General features: G+C 47.0%; 1 protein-coding gene across 1 annotated transcript in view; it reads left to right on the forward strand.

Annotated features, from left to right (window-relative positions):
* The window catches only part of LIMK2 (LIM domain kinase 2), a 33,550-nt gene that overhangs the window by 1,404 nt on the left and 18,508 nt on the right, over positions 1 to 13,638 (forward strand). The gene's annotated exons all lie outside the window — the stretch shown is intronic.

The following is a 13,638-nucleotide window of genomic DNA, read 5'->3' on the forward strand; positions in this document are numbered from 1 at the left end:
GTTGGTCTGCAGCTGCATTCCGAGGTACTGCTGAGGCAGCGTGGGCTCCTGTTGCTGTATCCATATGTGGTAGGTGCAAGAGCGATATCTGGCTGTTGGGAAAGCTGCTGCTTTGGCAGAGGGGGCTCTTGCCTTTTGCTTTCTCCCCTTTTCAGACTGCCAAGCTATGCAGACTTGCCAGAAATCTTTCTGATAATGTCAGACATCCTTGTCAGCAAGGACAGAAAGGGCTCTCTGACATGCTAGGCTTCCTGGCAGCAGGAGCAGTTGCCTCCAGTTGGTTTTTCACAAGTATTCAGTCCAGTTTTCATACTCCAGAATCAAATTTATGAAGGGGCTTATGTTTTTGAGAGGAGTAGGAGCTTCTGCTGGCTTCTGGGTAGGAATGACTATGTTTTGAATCTGGAGAAATGAATGCTTTGGACCCTGTTAAAGCAAATAGAGGGTAAAGGAAGCCAAAGTGTGGCTTTGGATGAGTGCTTGCTGTGCCAAGACAGGCATCTGTCCCGTTGTGTTTAATTTATTATTTTAAAAAGACTTTGTTGTTATATTATGGCTGTGTATGGGAACTGTTGAATCACGGCCTGAACCACTGATTGGTCACCTGAGGTGAGTACCGAGTCAGCCATGGGGGCACAGCTGAAGGTGATATACATGTGTGAGTGGAAGGGGTGGAGCCTGGCTGCACCTCTCCCAAACCCCATTTAAGGGCTGACCACCACCAGGGAAGGATCTCTTCTTGGAGATCCCTCCCACGTGGAGTCCCCTGCGGGCTTTGTCATCCTAAAGGTGAGCCATCCTCTCTTTTGTATCATTTGTATACTGCTTATATAGAACTACTTAAAATATACCATCCCCTATACTGTCTCTTTGTGGAGTACCATCCTTGGGAGTTATTTACCCCACAGGCTGTTGGAGTACTTCTTAAAGAAGTGAAGTATATCAGTCTGCCAAAGCAATGCAAGCTCTATTGACTTGGAAAATGTTAGTTAGAATACCTTGTTAGTCTCAGCTACTGCTCTGTACGGCTGCAAATCCCAGTCTTTCTGGTTCCTGTTGGTCTGAGTATTGGTGTTCAGCTGTGTTGTGTCAACTTCTCTGAACCCTGTTTTTCTCTTCCCTCTATCAAGGTGATGTCCTGTTGTTGAGCTTCCCTATGTTCTCCCATTTAGCCAAGCTCCAATTTGTACATCTTTCTTCTGTGCCTTCTCTCCTAGTGTTTCTGGTGCGAGAGCTGATTTGTAAATGCCTGGGTGCTTCTTGTTGAGGTGAATAACAGCTGAGCTGGAGGCAAACCCTGCCCTTAATGGCACCTTAACAGAGAATTTTATATTCTAGTTTATACTGTAAAAAGAAAGCCTTTGTTTTTAAGGGTTTTTTTTAAGCTTTTGGTTTTCCATAGAGATGAAGATAACAGCTCTTCCTGAGATGTGCAGTAATTTGCTGATGCTCTTCTCCTACACTCGTTGCTCTTGGCCAGCTCTGCCCAGCTCAGAGGCCGTGCTGAGTGAACAATTGGAACCTGTAGCAAAGGAAGCTGCCCTTCCTTTTTCCCTCGGTCCAGGCTAGCACTGCTCATGCAAACAGATTTTAAGTTTGCTCTCTGTTCTCCTTTCTCTTCTGTTATCCCCAAGCCATGCTGGGCAGCAGTCTTGTGCTTGATGTCCCAAAGCCAAACTTGAAAAAGCCTCTAATGGCAGGAGCCGTTGGCAGCTGGTAGCTGTGAGTTCCGGCAGCTCTTGTGGAGTGTTTTTTACAGTCTTCCCATGGATTAGCTGCGTCTCTGGCCTGGCACATAATTTCTCTAATGCTGATTGGCATTGATCCACTCTCGTTAGCTCTGTTAAGCTCGTTAGCTTGGTCAGGCGAGGCTGCTGATCATGCTTGGCACTGGCGGTAGCTGACGTACATGCATGTCTCTGAGGGTTTAAGTTTTTTGTCACTTCCCTCCTTCCTCAGGCTGCATGTGCAGAAGCTTTGTCTCTGAAACCAGTGTTTTCTCTGGTGTGGCTTGGAGGGACAAGCAAATCCCTATTCATATATCTTGAATATTTTACATTGTTCTTTGGCTCGCTGATCCTTAGGCTTGAGCATGTTGGGTTAGAGCTGGGTGAGGAATCTTCTTTTAGATGTTTCTGACACAATATCTGTTGTGAATTAACTCTGAGTGTGCTTTTCTTTGCCTCTGAAATCTGTTGAGTTAGCATCCGTTTCAAAGGTGTTTGGTTTTTTTTTAATTGATACGTGGCTTCCCTGGATTGGGAACATATACTGCACAAGAATTCAAACTCTCCACTTAGATAAGGAAATATAGGGGTGGCATGCTGTGTGTTTCCTAGATCTGGATCACTTTTACCACCCAGACCATGCTGTTCTTTTAGCTTCCAGCCCATTTTGTCCATATTATAAAATAGAAGATGCTGCTTTATATGCATGAAGTATTAATACTGGTGTTTTGACATCTGTTGTTTTCTGATGTTTTATTGTGTTTTTTTCCTACAGATAAATACAATATTAAAAACAATTCACTCTTTTTATAGGAATATTGCATGTTTACACACCTGAGGGACAGGATGCCATCCAGAGAGACACAGACAGGTTGAGGAGTGCACTCAGGTGAACCTTATAAGGTTCAACAAATCCAAGTCTTGAGCCTGGATTATGGCAGCCCTGCTATCAGTACAAACCAGAGGATGTAAAGATGGAGCACAGCCCTGCCAAAAGAGGACATGGGGATACTGGTGGCTGGCAGCTGGACATGAGCCAGCACTGTGCCCTTGGAGACTGGAAAGCCAACCAGATCCTGGGCTGCATCCAAAGCAACACAGCCAGCAGGGCAGGGAGGGGATCTGCCCTTCTGCTCTATGCTGTGAGACCTCACCCGGAGCACTGCCTCCAGATGTGGAGTCCTCAGTGCAGGAGAGACACAGACCTGCTGGACTGTGTCCGGAGGACGGCCACGAAAATGCTTCAAGGGATGGAGCACCTCCCTGCAAGGATAGGCTGAGAGCTGGGGCTGTGCAGCCTGGAGAGGAGGAGGCTCCGGGAAGAGCTGAGAGCAGCACTTCAGTATCTAAAGGAGGTCTGTAAGAAAGAAGGGGACAGACTCTTTAGCAGGATCTGTTGTGGTGGAACAAGGAGAAATGAGAAAAAGGGGGGGAATTTAGGTTGGATATAAGGAAGTTGTTTACAATGAAAGCAGTGAGGCACTGGCACAGCTTGCCTGGAGAGGTGGTGGTGCTGGGTCCCTGCACACACCCATGGTCAGGAGGTGGGGCTGTGAGCACTGATGGAGCTGTGGGTGTCCCTGTGCACTGCAGGGGGTTGGACTGCATGGCCTTTAAAGGTCCCCTTCCAGTTCAAACCATTCTGAGTAGATTCTGATTGAATTTGAGTTGGATGGGATCAGAAGACCCATCCTACAGATTTGTTATGGGCACGGTATTTCTGAAAATATAGGTTTGGTTATTTGAAAACTGTGGATTCAGTTCCAGTCTGCTGGATACATTCAAATGGAAAATGCTTTTGGATTCAGACGAAGGAAGTTATTGAGAATGGTGGTAGGAGTCCCTGCTGTAGCAGAGTGCTTAAGAACTTTTTAGGAAGGAAGACAGCTGAGGTTAAGTTCCTTCCGAGCTGAAATAACAGAGGATGTATATTATTATGGTCTATAAAATGAATCTAATTTAAGTAGCCAAGCAACACAGGCTTGCTGCAGGAATCTCAAACAAAAGCCAAACCCTCCACATTAGAGAAAAAAATATTCAAAGCATATCTTCAAAATACTCAAGTTTACCAAAGGTGATGGATTGCTAATGATTTTACAGTTTCAGATTTAAATACAGACTATTTAGTTTGTACCCCAAACCAAAAAAGCTGAAGATCATCAGGAGTTTACAGAATGGAGTCCTGATTCTGGAATAGGAAAGGAAAATAACAGGAATATATCCAAATTGATCCAGACTTCATTAGTTAGCCTAAAGAACCAAGGGACTGAAGGTGAGGATGACAATGAACTGTTAATTCAGCTTGGACCAGTATTTCTATTTTGCTGAGTACACCAGATTTGTATTGATATGCAATGCAGCTTGACCCAGAGGAAAATACTGATGGCTTTATGAGTTAGCATTAACTATTTTACTTTTAAACTTTTAAAACTAAGGTAACTTAATCTTTTAAAACTAAGGTCAGTCCTCGTGATCAACTGCTTTGAAGTCGGCACAGCCGGAGCTGCAGTGGCTGATTGAGGTACAGGATGGGTTTTCGGGAGGTTCCAGTCTCCCGGGAACCGAGTGAGAGCAGCGAGTCCCGGCAGACCCCGGCAGCTCTCTCTCGCGAGAGGCTGACGTGGCGTAGGCGTTGCCAGGGCAACGGCGGGGGATTTAAAACGATCAGAACCCGGAAGTACCGCTCAGTCCTCGTGATCAACTGCTTTGGAGTCGGCACAGCCGGAGCTGCAGTGGCTGACTGAGGTACAGGGCGGGTTTTCGGGAGGTTCCAGTCTCTCGGGAGCTGAGTGAGAGCAGCGAGTCCCAGCGGCTGTTCTCGTGAGAGGTTAACGAAGCGTTAACGAGGTAGGCGTTAACGAGGCATAGGCGTTGCCAGGGTTTCAGCGCCCTCGCCCACACCCCTCAGCTGAATAGGGCTGAAGGGGTATATCCCTGAAGGGCTCAGGGAGGGCAGCGAAGTATCACATTACAATTCATATCTATATATATATTATAAACTATTATTTATTTATTTACTTACAATTTTTTTCATTTCTTTGTTTTTATTTTTTTTGTGCCATGGTCTCTACAAGACAGAGGGCTTGCCTTAAGAAGGCTGTGGTGACCCAGACAGAAGGTCTGCCTAGAAGTGTGGCTACACAGGTCTCTGGTTGCAAGGAGTGCCAGAGCCTGCTACTACTAGATGAGGGTGCTAAGCAGTTCTCCTGTGCAAGGTGTGAGCAGGTGGAAGATCTGCTTAACATGGTGGTTGAATTGAAGGAGGAGGTTGAGAGACTGAGGGCCATCAGGGACTGTGAGCGGGAGATTGACTGGTGGAGTAACTCCCTAGAGTGCCAGAGAGAAAGGCACCAGGGAGATCCCCCACAGTTGGTGGTGGACTCCCTGACCTGTCCCCGTAGGGCAGAAGGGGGATATCTGAGGGATAGGGAGGGCTGGCAGAGTCGCTGCTCGGTACCATGGGCAATCTCCCCCTCTGCCTCCCCAATGTCCCCAGATACCCCTAAGCAATAGATTTGCAGCATTGGAAGTTGAAGAGGTGATAAGGGGTGAAGTGCAGGAAGATTCCCGCAGGAGGTCACCAATGGCAAGGCAGTCACCTCCGTGCATTGAGACTGCTGCTACTAAGAAAGAAAGGAAGGTGATCGTAGTGGGTGGCTCCCTTCTCAAGGGAACTGAGGGCCCCATTTGCAGACCAGACCCAAACCACAGGGAGGTGTGCTGTCTCCCTGGGGCTCGGATCAGGGGCATTACTAGAAGACTCCCGGACTTGATACGCCCCACCGACTACTACCCATTACTCGTAGTTCAGGCAGACTGCAATGAAATATCTCAGGGAAGTCTGTGAACTATGAAAAGAGATTTCAGGGGATTAGGGCGATTAGTTCAAGGGGTGGGAGCACAAGTGGTGTTTGCTTCCATACTTTCTGGGGCGGTGAAGGACACAGAATGGGCTAGGAAAACACAGGTGATGAATAACTGGCTGAGAGGTTGGTGTAGAGATAGACACTTTGGGTTTTTTGACCATGGGACAGTTTACTCGGCTCCTGGCCTGTTATCTGTTGATGGGACGCACCTATCCCAAAGGGGGAAACGAATCCTAGCACAGGAGCTAGCTGGACTCATTGAGAGAGCTTTAAACTAGCTGTGACGGGGGAAGGGGATAAAACAGGGCTCACCAGTAAAGAGCCTAAGGAGGCTGTGCTGGAGAAAGGGGCGAGGTAGATATCTCAGCTGAAGTGCATCTATACCAATGCACGCAGCATGGGCAATAAACAAGAAGAGCTTGAAGCCATTGTGAGGCAGGCTAACTATGACCTTGTGGCTATTACAGAAACATGGTGGGACCTCTCCCATGACTGGAATACTGGGATTGATGGCTACAAGCTCTTCAGAAGGGATAGACAGGGAAGAAAAGGTGGTGGCATAGCTCTCTGTATCAGAGAGTGTTTTGATGTTGAAGAGCTAGTGGTTGGAAATGACAAAGTAGAGTGTCTATGGATAAGGATCAGGGGGATAGTCTTTAGGAGTGACATCATGGTGGGGGTCTGTTATAGACCACCTAGTCAGGATGAAGAAATAGACGAGGTGTTCTATAAACAACTCGTAGATGTTGCACGATGGCCAGCACTCGTTCTCATGGGGGACTTCAACTTCCCTGATATATGCTGGAAATACAATACTGCGCAGAGGAAGCAGTCCTTGAGATTTCTAGAATGTGTGGATGATTGCTTCCTGACACAGCTGGTGCAAGAGCCTACCAGGGGAGATGCCTTGCTTGACCTACTTTTCACTAACAGGGAAGGACTAGTAGGGGATGTGAAGGTTGGAGATTGTCTTGGCCAGAGTGACCATGAAATGGTGGAGTTTGCTATTCTGGGTGACATCAAGAGGGTGACTAGCAAAACTATTACCTTGGACTTCCAGAGGGCAGACTTTGACCTGTTCAGGACACTTGTTGCAAGGGTCCCTTGGGACTTGCTCCTGAGGGGCAAAGGGGTCCAGGAAGCCTGGATGCTCCTCAAGATGGGAATCTTAAAGGCACAGGAGCAGGCAGTCCCGGAGTCCTGTAAGTCAAGCCGGAGGAGGAAAAGACCAGTGTGGATGAACCGGGATCTTTTGTTGAGACTCCGAGAGAAAAAGAGAGTCTATGTCCTCTGGAAGATGGGACAGGCTACTTGGGGTGACTACAGAGAACTGGCCAAGATCTGCAGGCAGAAAATCAGAAATGCTAAAGCCCAGCTTGAAATTAGACTGGCTACTGCTGTAAAGGAGAACAGGAAACCCTTTTACAAATATATTAACAGCAGGAGAAAAACTAAGGAAAATTTCCCTCCTTTACTCAACAAGGCAGGCAATATAACCACAGATGATAAGGAAAAGGCTAAGGTTCTCAATGCCTTCTTCACATCTGTCTTTAATAGACAGAACAGTTGTCCACACGGTACTTGCCCTGACCTGGAAGTCCAGGACAGGGTGCATAATGCACCCCCTGTGATCCAAGCAGAGATGGTCAGAGATCTACTCCTCAATCTGAACTGCCACAAGTCCATGGGGCCAGATGGGATCCACCCAAGGGTGCTGAGGGAGCTAGCAGAGGTGATTGCCGAGCCACTTTCTGCCATCTATCAGCATTCCTGGTTATCTGGAGAGGTCCCACAAGATTGGAGGCTTGCCGATGTGACTCACATCTATAAGAAAGGCCGTAAGGAAGACCTGGGGAACTACAGGCCTGTCAGCCTGACCTCGGTATCAGGGAAAGTTATGGAACAGATGATCTTGAGGGAAATCACACGACACGTGCATGGCAATAAAGGGATCAGACCCAGCCAGCACGGGTTCACCAGGGGCAGGTCGTGCTTGTCCAACCTCATCTCCTTCTGTGACTGGGTGACCAGACAGGTAGATGAGGGAAAGGCTGTTGATGTAGTCTACCTGGACTTCAGCAAGGCCTTTGACACGGTCTCCCACAGTATTCTCCTAAGGAAACTGGCAGCCCGTGGTGTGGACAGGTTCACTCTTCTCTGGGTGGAGAACTGGCTGGAGGGCCGTGCCCAGAGGGTAGTAGTTAATGGAGTTAAGTCCAGCTGGCGTCCTGTTACGAGTGGTGTCCCCCAAGGGTCAGTTTTGGGGCCCATCTTGTTTAATATCTTTATTGATGACCTAGACGAGGGAATTGAGCGTACCCTCAGTAAGTTTGCAGATGACACAAAGTTGGGAGGATGTGTCAAACTGCCTGAGGGTAGGGAGGCCCTTCAGAGGGATTTGGATAGGCTGAACAGCTGGGCTGAGCTCAATGGGATGAGGTTCAGTAAGACCAAGTGCCGGGTCCTGCACTTTGGCCACAATAACCCCATGCAATGCTATAGGCTTGGGGCAGAATGGCTTGAAGAATGTAGAGAGGAAAAGGACCTGGGGGTGTTGGTTGATGCTCGGCTCAACACGAGCCGGCAGTGTGCCCAGGTGGCCAAGAAGGCCAACAGCATCCTGGCCTGTATTAGAAATAGTGTAGCCAGCAGGAGCAGGGAGGTGATCATCCCCCTGTACTCAGCTCTGGTACGGCCGCACCTCGAGTACTGTGTTCAGATTTGGGCCCTTCACTACAAGAAGGACATTGAGGCCCTGGAGCGTGTTCAGAGAAGGGCAACAAAACTGGGGAGGGGTCTGGAGCACAAGTCTTATGAGGAGCGGCTGAGGGAGCTGGGATGGTTTAGTCTGGAGAAGAGGAGGCTCAGAGGAGACCTTATTGCACTCTACCACTTCCCGAAGGGGGGTTGTGGTGAGGAGGGGGTGGGCCTCTTCTCCCTGATAAGTAATGACAGGACGAGAGGGAATGGCCACAAGTTATGCCGGGGAAGACTTAGATTAGACCTGAGGAAGCATTTCTTTTCTGAAAGAGTGGTCAGGCACTGGGATGGCCTGCCTAGGGAGGTGGGTGAGGCACCATCCCTAGCGCTGTTCAAGAAGCGTTTAGATGAGGTGCTAAAGGATTTGATTTAGTAGTTGGGTAGAGATAGTGATAGGAGGATGGTTGGACTAGATGATCTTATAGGTCCTTTCCAACCTTATGAACTTATGAACTTATAACAACATTAACAGTTGATTTTAAAAGTGCAAGCTTGATATCCGAGCATACGTTAAATCTTTTCATGCTGATCAGGAGTTACATACTTACATTCAACCAATTTTAAGTAGCAAATTGACTTTCCAGTACAATATAGTGGCTACAATTAAATGCAGCCTGGATATCTTTAAGGAACAGCTTACACTTGTTAATATAATGGTAACAAGAAGTCTAAACTAATAAAATTTGTTTACATCACAGTATAAACTGATGTATTATTTAAAGTTAATTCATATGACAGATTGGTTTTTTATTCAAGTGCTTGCTTTTTTTTTTTTTTTAAAGAAAACAACCTTCCTGTTAACTGTTCCTGGAGCTGGAAGCTGCTGCAAAGTGCTGTGAGCTGCAGCAGGCTGTTCTCTCTGAACGGGAACTTCACAAAGCAGAGCAGTTCTGGCAGGGCGCAGAAGAACTGGCTCTGTCTCCTATGGGTATTCTGAAGTGAACTGGAAACAAATTACCTTTCTGCCTGTTTCTCAGAGGTGGAACAGTGTTGAAAGGAGATTCCTCCCGGGATGCCTCGCTGCTGTCCCCCCTGTTGGTCTGCAGCATGACAATTGTCCTCTGCTCAGAGAACAGAACTGGATTCACCATTCTGTGCACTGAGGGCTGCCTGAGTCCCATGCTACGGAGGAGAAAGAGCCCCACTGTTCCTTTGCTAATTCTAGCGATTTGATTTTCTCACAGAGATGTGATTTTTTTTTTTTCCTACACTGAATAGTATATTTTATATGTGTTAGGAATATTTTTGCCCAGCAAAACTTAGTGAATCACCTTAATTCTTTTTATGTTTGGGGTTGCAGGAAGGTTAAAGTGGCAATCTTGCATGAGGAATTGCTTATGTGTAGCTAATTGAGCATCTTATGGGGGTTGAAGGATAAACTAGATGCCTTCTGAGGGTATTTTCCAGATTTTTTCCTGTGGTTCTTAGGTTATCTACTAAAGTTGTGTTTGAAGCAATTAATACATACAGCTTAGGAATGATTGTGAAGCTGGGCAGCTAACAGGGGTCACCAGGCAGTGTGCCATCACCGCAGCGTACCCGTCTTCAGGCTGCGTCTCAGCTGTCCTTCATGTTACAAATTGTCTGTCTTCAGAAATCTAGCTGTGATTTGAGTCCATTTCTTCCAGTTATGTTCACAAGGGATGTGGAAAGCAAGCTTTTTTTTCCCCCTTCTGTTCTTCAAGTAACCTTTTCCTGTTTGCAAGCAGCAGTTATGTCTCCTGTCAGTCTTAGCTGGACTGAAGAAGCTGTGGATCTAGCTCTTCCTCATAGGCTGTGTATAGACTTCAGTTCACCTCTCTTGGCTCAAATTGTTTGGCATGAGCCTTCGTTTTCCAAGAGCTGCTTCCTCCCCGCAGACAACTGGACAAATAGATGTGCAGTGACAGGATGTGAAGTTGAAATGTACAGATATGGGCAGATAAAGATGCAAGCACAGGTATGTTCAGGGTGCAATTGAAATGAGGTGGTATTTGCTACTTTAAATCTTCCTTCAACTGTGAATGCAGTCAGGTTTTGCACACGCACCAGGTGAATTTGAGAGCAGTTAAAATGCAGGTGAAATGTCACAGGAGCAGGAAAAGAAGAATCTTCCTGGTCTTCCCTAGTTTCTGGGAACTGCATGAAGCTATTAGGGCCTCAGAGGTGACAGCTCCCCTCCAGCCCCTGGAAATGCCTCTTTAATGATGTCTCCATCAGCTTTGAAATAGAGCAGCTTGCTATCAGATGTAGGGAGAAATAGTTGCTAAGTGCCTGTTTGCACACAGATTGCCACAACTATTCAGGAATTTTAAAATGCAGAGGAGCTGAGAAACACTGCAGGTGCAAGTGGTCACATTCCTCAGGCAAATCTTAACAACTACTGGAGGTGTGCATGACAATCCTTTGTAGCTGGGGGAGCTGGAAGTTCCAGTCTGAGCTTTTCAGTTAACTGGTGCAGCTTGTCCTTTAGGACACTGTTATCAGAGAAGGTAATATCAGTGTAATTACAATTACTCACGCAGACCAGTATGTGCCAGGCTTTCCTCATGAGTGAGATGGAATCCTTCCCCTGAAGAGTTCAGTTCATTCTGCACAAAGCAGCAAGTTAGGAAGCAAGTGCTGTGTGCCAGTCATGCTGTCATCATTTACACATCAGAAGTTGCTGCTTCTGAAATGATGCACAGTCTGTTTCAAGGAGGCTCAGTTTCCTTGGTTTGCTTCTCAGCCTGAACACATTCAGTAGGTCTGCAGGTTAGGTACCTGTGGTATGCAGGCTCTCTCCATCCTACTGTGATGCTGGATACTGAAAGGCATTATTGTCTGAAGTTCTGAAGCTTCTGTTTAGAGGTGAGGTGCAGTAAGAAAGATAAGCTTCACTTCACTGTTCGTGTTGGTTTACTGAGGAGCTGTGTGCAAGAGCTTTCACTCAGCAGTGTGTGTGTACCATGCAGTATTTGTTTCAGTACCTGATGTCAGGAGCTTGACTCTGTCTTTCAACACCAGTGTAGCATAGGTTAGGTGTAAGTGCCTCGGAAATACAATGAGGTGTTAGGATTGTATTGAAGAACTTGGAATGCCTCCAAACTGTACCCATGCTGTAACAAAGACCTGCTGCAGCTTCTTCAGGCATCAGGTGATGCCTTTTCCCCAGCTTACACCTATCCCACACACATACTGAAGTGCCTGTCTGTGCCAGGGTAAATCTGTGTATCTTAGTGCTGGCAGATAGGCTGAGCACTGCATCTGTCTGTAGATGTGCCATTGGGCAGAGTGAACCGTGGTGAGCAGTAGTAAACGAGGTGTCTAGATATGCAGCCTCTTTCTGCTGAAAGGTTTTAATCACTTGAATATAGCGACAGCTACAGTTCATTTTTTCTGGGGATAAAGCTGTAAAATCCGTGACGTTTTGCAGCTCAATTTGCACGTTGAGTCATTGTTGGAGCTTTTCACGTGTCCCCTTCGTTTGCCAGCTGTAATGTTTGGGCTTGTATCTCTGGCTGAAATCACTGTGCAGTTCCACAGCTTGGGAAGGAAGGCAGGCTCTGTTCTGCAGTGGAGATACTGTGTCAGCAAATGCAAGAGAGAAATACAGATATTTGACCTCAGATAGTTTAAAAATAAATTGGCTTTGGTGCATATTGGTGTTTAGAGATGGTATCGGTGGGATTACGCAGAAAAGGTCCCCCCCTCCTGTTTATCAGCATTTTTGAAGTGCAGTCATTCTGGCAGGAATTCAGATCTAGAATGAATGAATAGATTAACACCTTTTCCAGAGCCCTGTTATCAGGGCTGTTGCATTCTCAAATAGGTCATACAGACAAAAGCAAGAAGTAACAGGAGAATTCTGTGTAGGAAAAGGTAAGTTACTGACTGCTGCTGGGACTCACTGCTGAAGTAAAATCATTTTGATAAGAGGTTTCCTGTTTAAAACAGACCTTTGGACTATGTGTCCGCTGGCTTTAAGGAGGTCTCAGACAAATCTCATCCCAGTTTCTTAGCTGTCTGGGTGGTTTTTATTACTTTGAAGTTGGGCTTTATCTGCTGGCTTCATTCACAGACTAGCTGGCTGCTTATCACATCTGTGGATCAAAACTTCAAAGGTTTGTCTGTAAAGTTGGGATTTATGAGGTCACGTGGAATCCCCCTTGGAGGGAGTTCAGCCCGTCCTTGCAGCTCTGTGGGGAAAAAGCCTTTGTCTGTAGGTGATACTGGGGCGGGGAGGGGCCCTGCGATGCACGGAGGTATGTGTGATAGCCAGGGGAGTGCTGGGCTGAGAGCACTGGTCCATTTACAGCACGCAACGTATAGAGAATGTGGGAGACCAGAGCGCATTCCTAGACACAGACTCACCGTGTTGCTGCTTCCAGTAGAGCTGTGTGAAATGTCAGAAGGAATTAGATCCGTGCTGGAGCTGACAGCCACACTGGGCTCTGCAGCACTGAGCTTTGCTGTGCTTTTACAGCCAGGCTTAGAAACTGCACTGAATGAGGGGAAGGAGAGAAAATTACACATACATACGTATATTTAATAAAGATGGCTGTTCGTTTAAGAAAAAAAAAAAGGGGGGGGGAAACAAGCTGCCTGGCTTTCTGCATACTTCAGTAGCAAGCAGCAGCTGTCAGCAGCCAAGGCTGCCTCGTCTCAGCCCCAAGCATCCCTTGGACAACATGCCAACAGGGATGAGCATCTCCAGTAAAAGCACATCTGAGTACTGTTGCCTCTGGAACACAGCATGATTTTCAGGCTGCGTTCAGGCATGCCAGGCTTTGCTGACTGTACAGAAATGGGAGGGCTCAGGGCAGCAGCATACGTTTGTTGCATCGCAGTTTCTTGCTAACAGTTTTAGCTGATTTGGCCACTAGAGATCATGCTTGGCTTCAGAGCAAGTGAAGTGATGTAACTACATGTGCAGCAAGCAGCAGAGTCCCGCCTGTGCTGATTTATACCTCTCAGCTTCCTTCCAGGAGGTGCACATTAGTTTAAGTGATTGAATAACCTCCATGTTAAAAGTATTGGAGGGGAAGTTTCTTTTGCTTGGATGAAGCACCCTGGGAAGTTACTTTCTGCAAGAGGATAACCAGACAGACTGAAGGTACTGTGAAGACAGCATATCCCAGCTCACCGTGTGGGATTTAGGAAAGTATGTAGTAAACATGAATCTGAAGGGACGTGGCTGGCTGTGCTCCTCAGACTCAGCCTTCCTCGATCTGTCCATCAGAACGTGGCACCGCGGTTTCAGGTTAATGACTCGGCAAAAGCTTCCCTCCTTCAGCACTTCTAACGCAGCCCCCTTGGATCAAAGC

This window comes from Cyrtonyx montezumae, unplaced genomic scaffold (assembly GCF_038088225.1).
Source record: "Cyrtonyx montezumae isolate F1298 unplaced genomic scaffold, pur_monq_1.0 scaffold_23, whole genome shotgun sequence".
In the NCBI taxonomy this organism is placed as follows: Eukaryota; Metazoa; Chordata; class Aves; order Galliformes; family Odontophoridae; genus Cyrtonyx; species Cyrtonyx montezumae.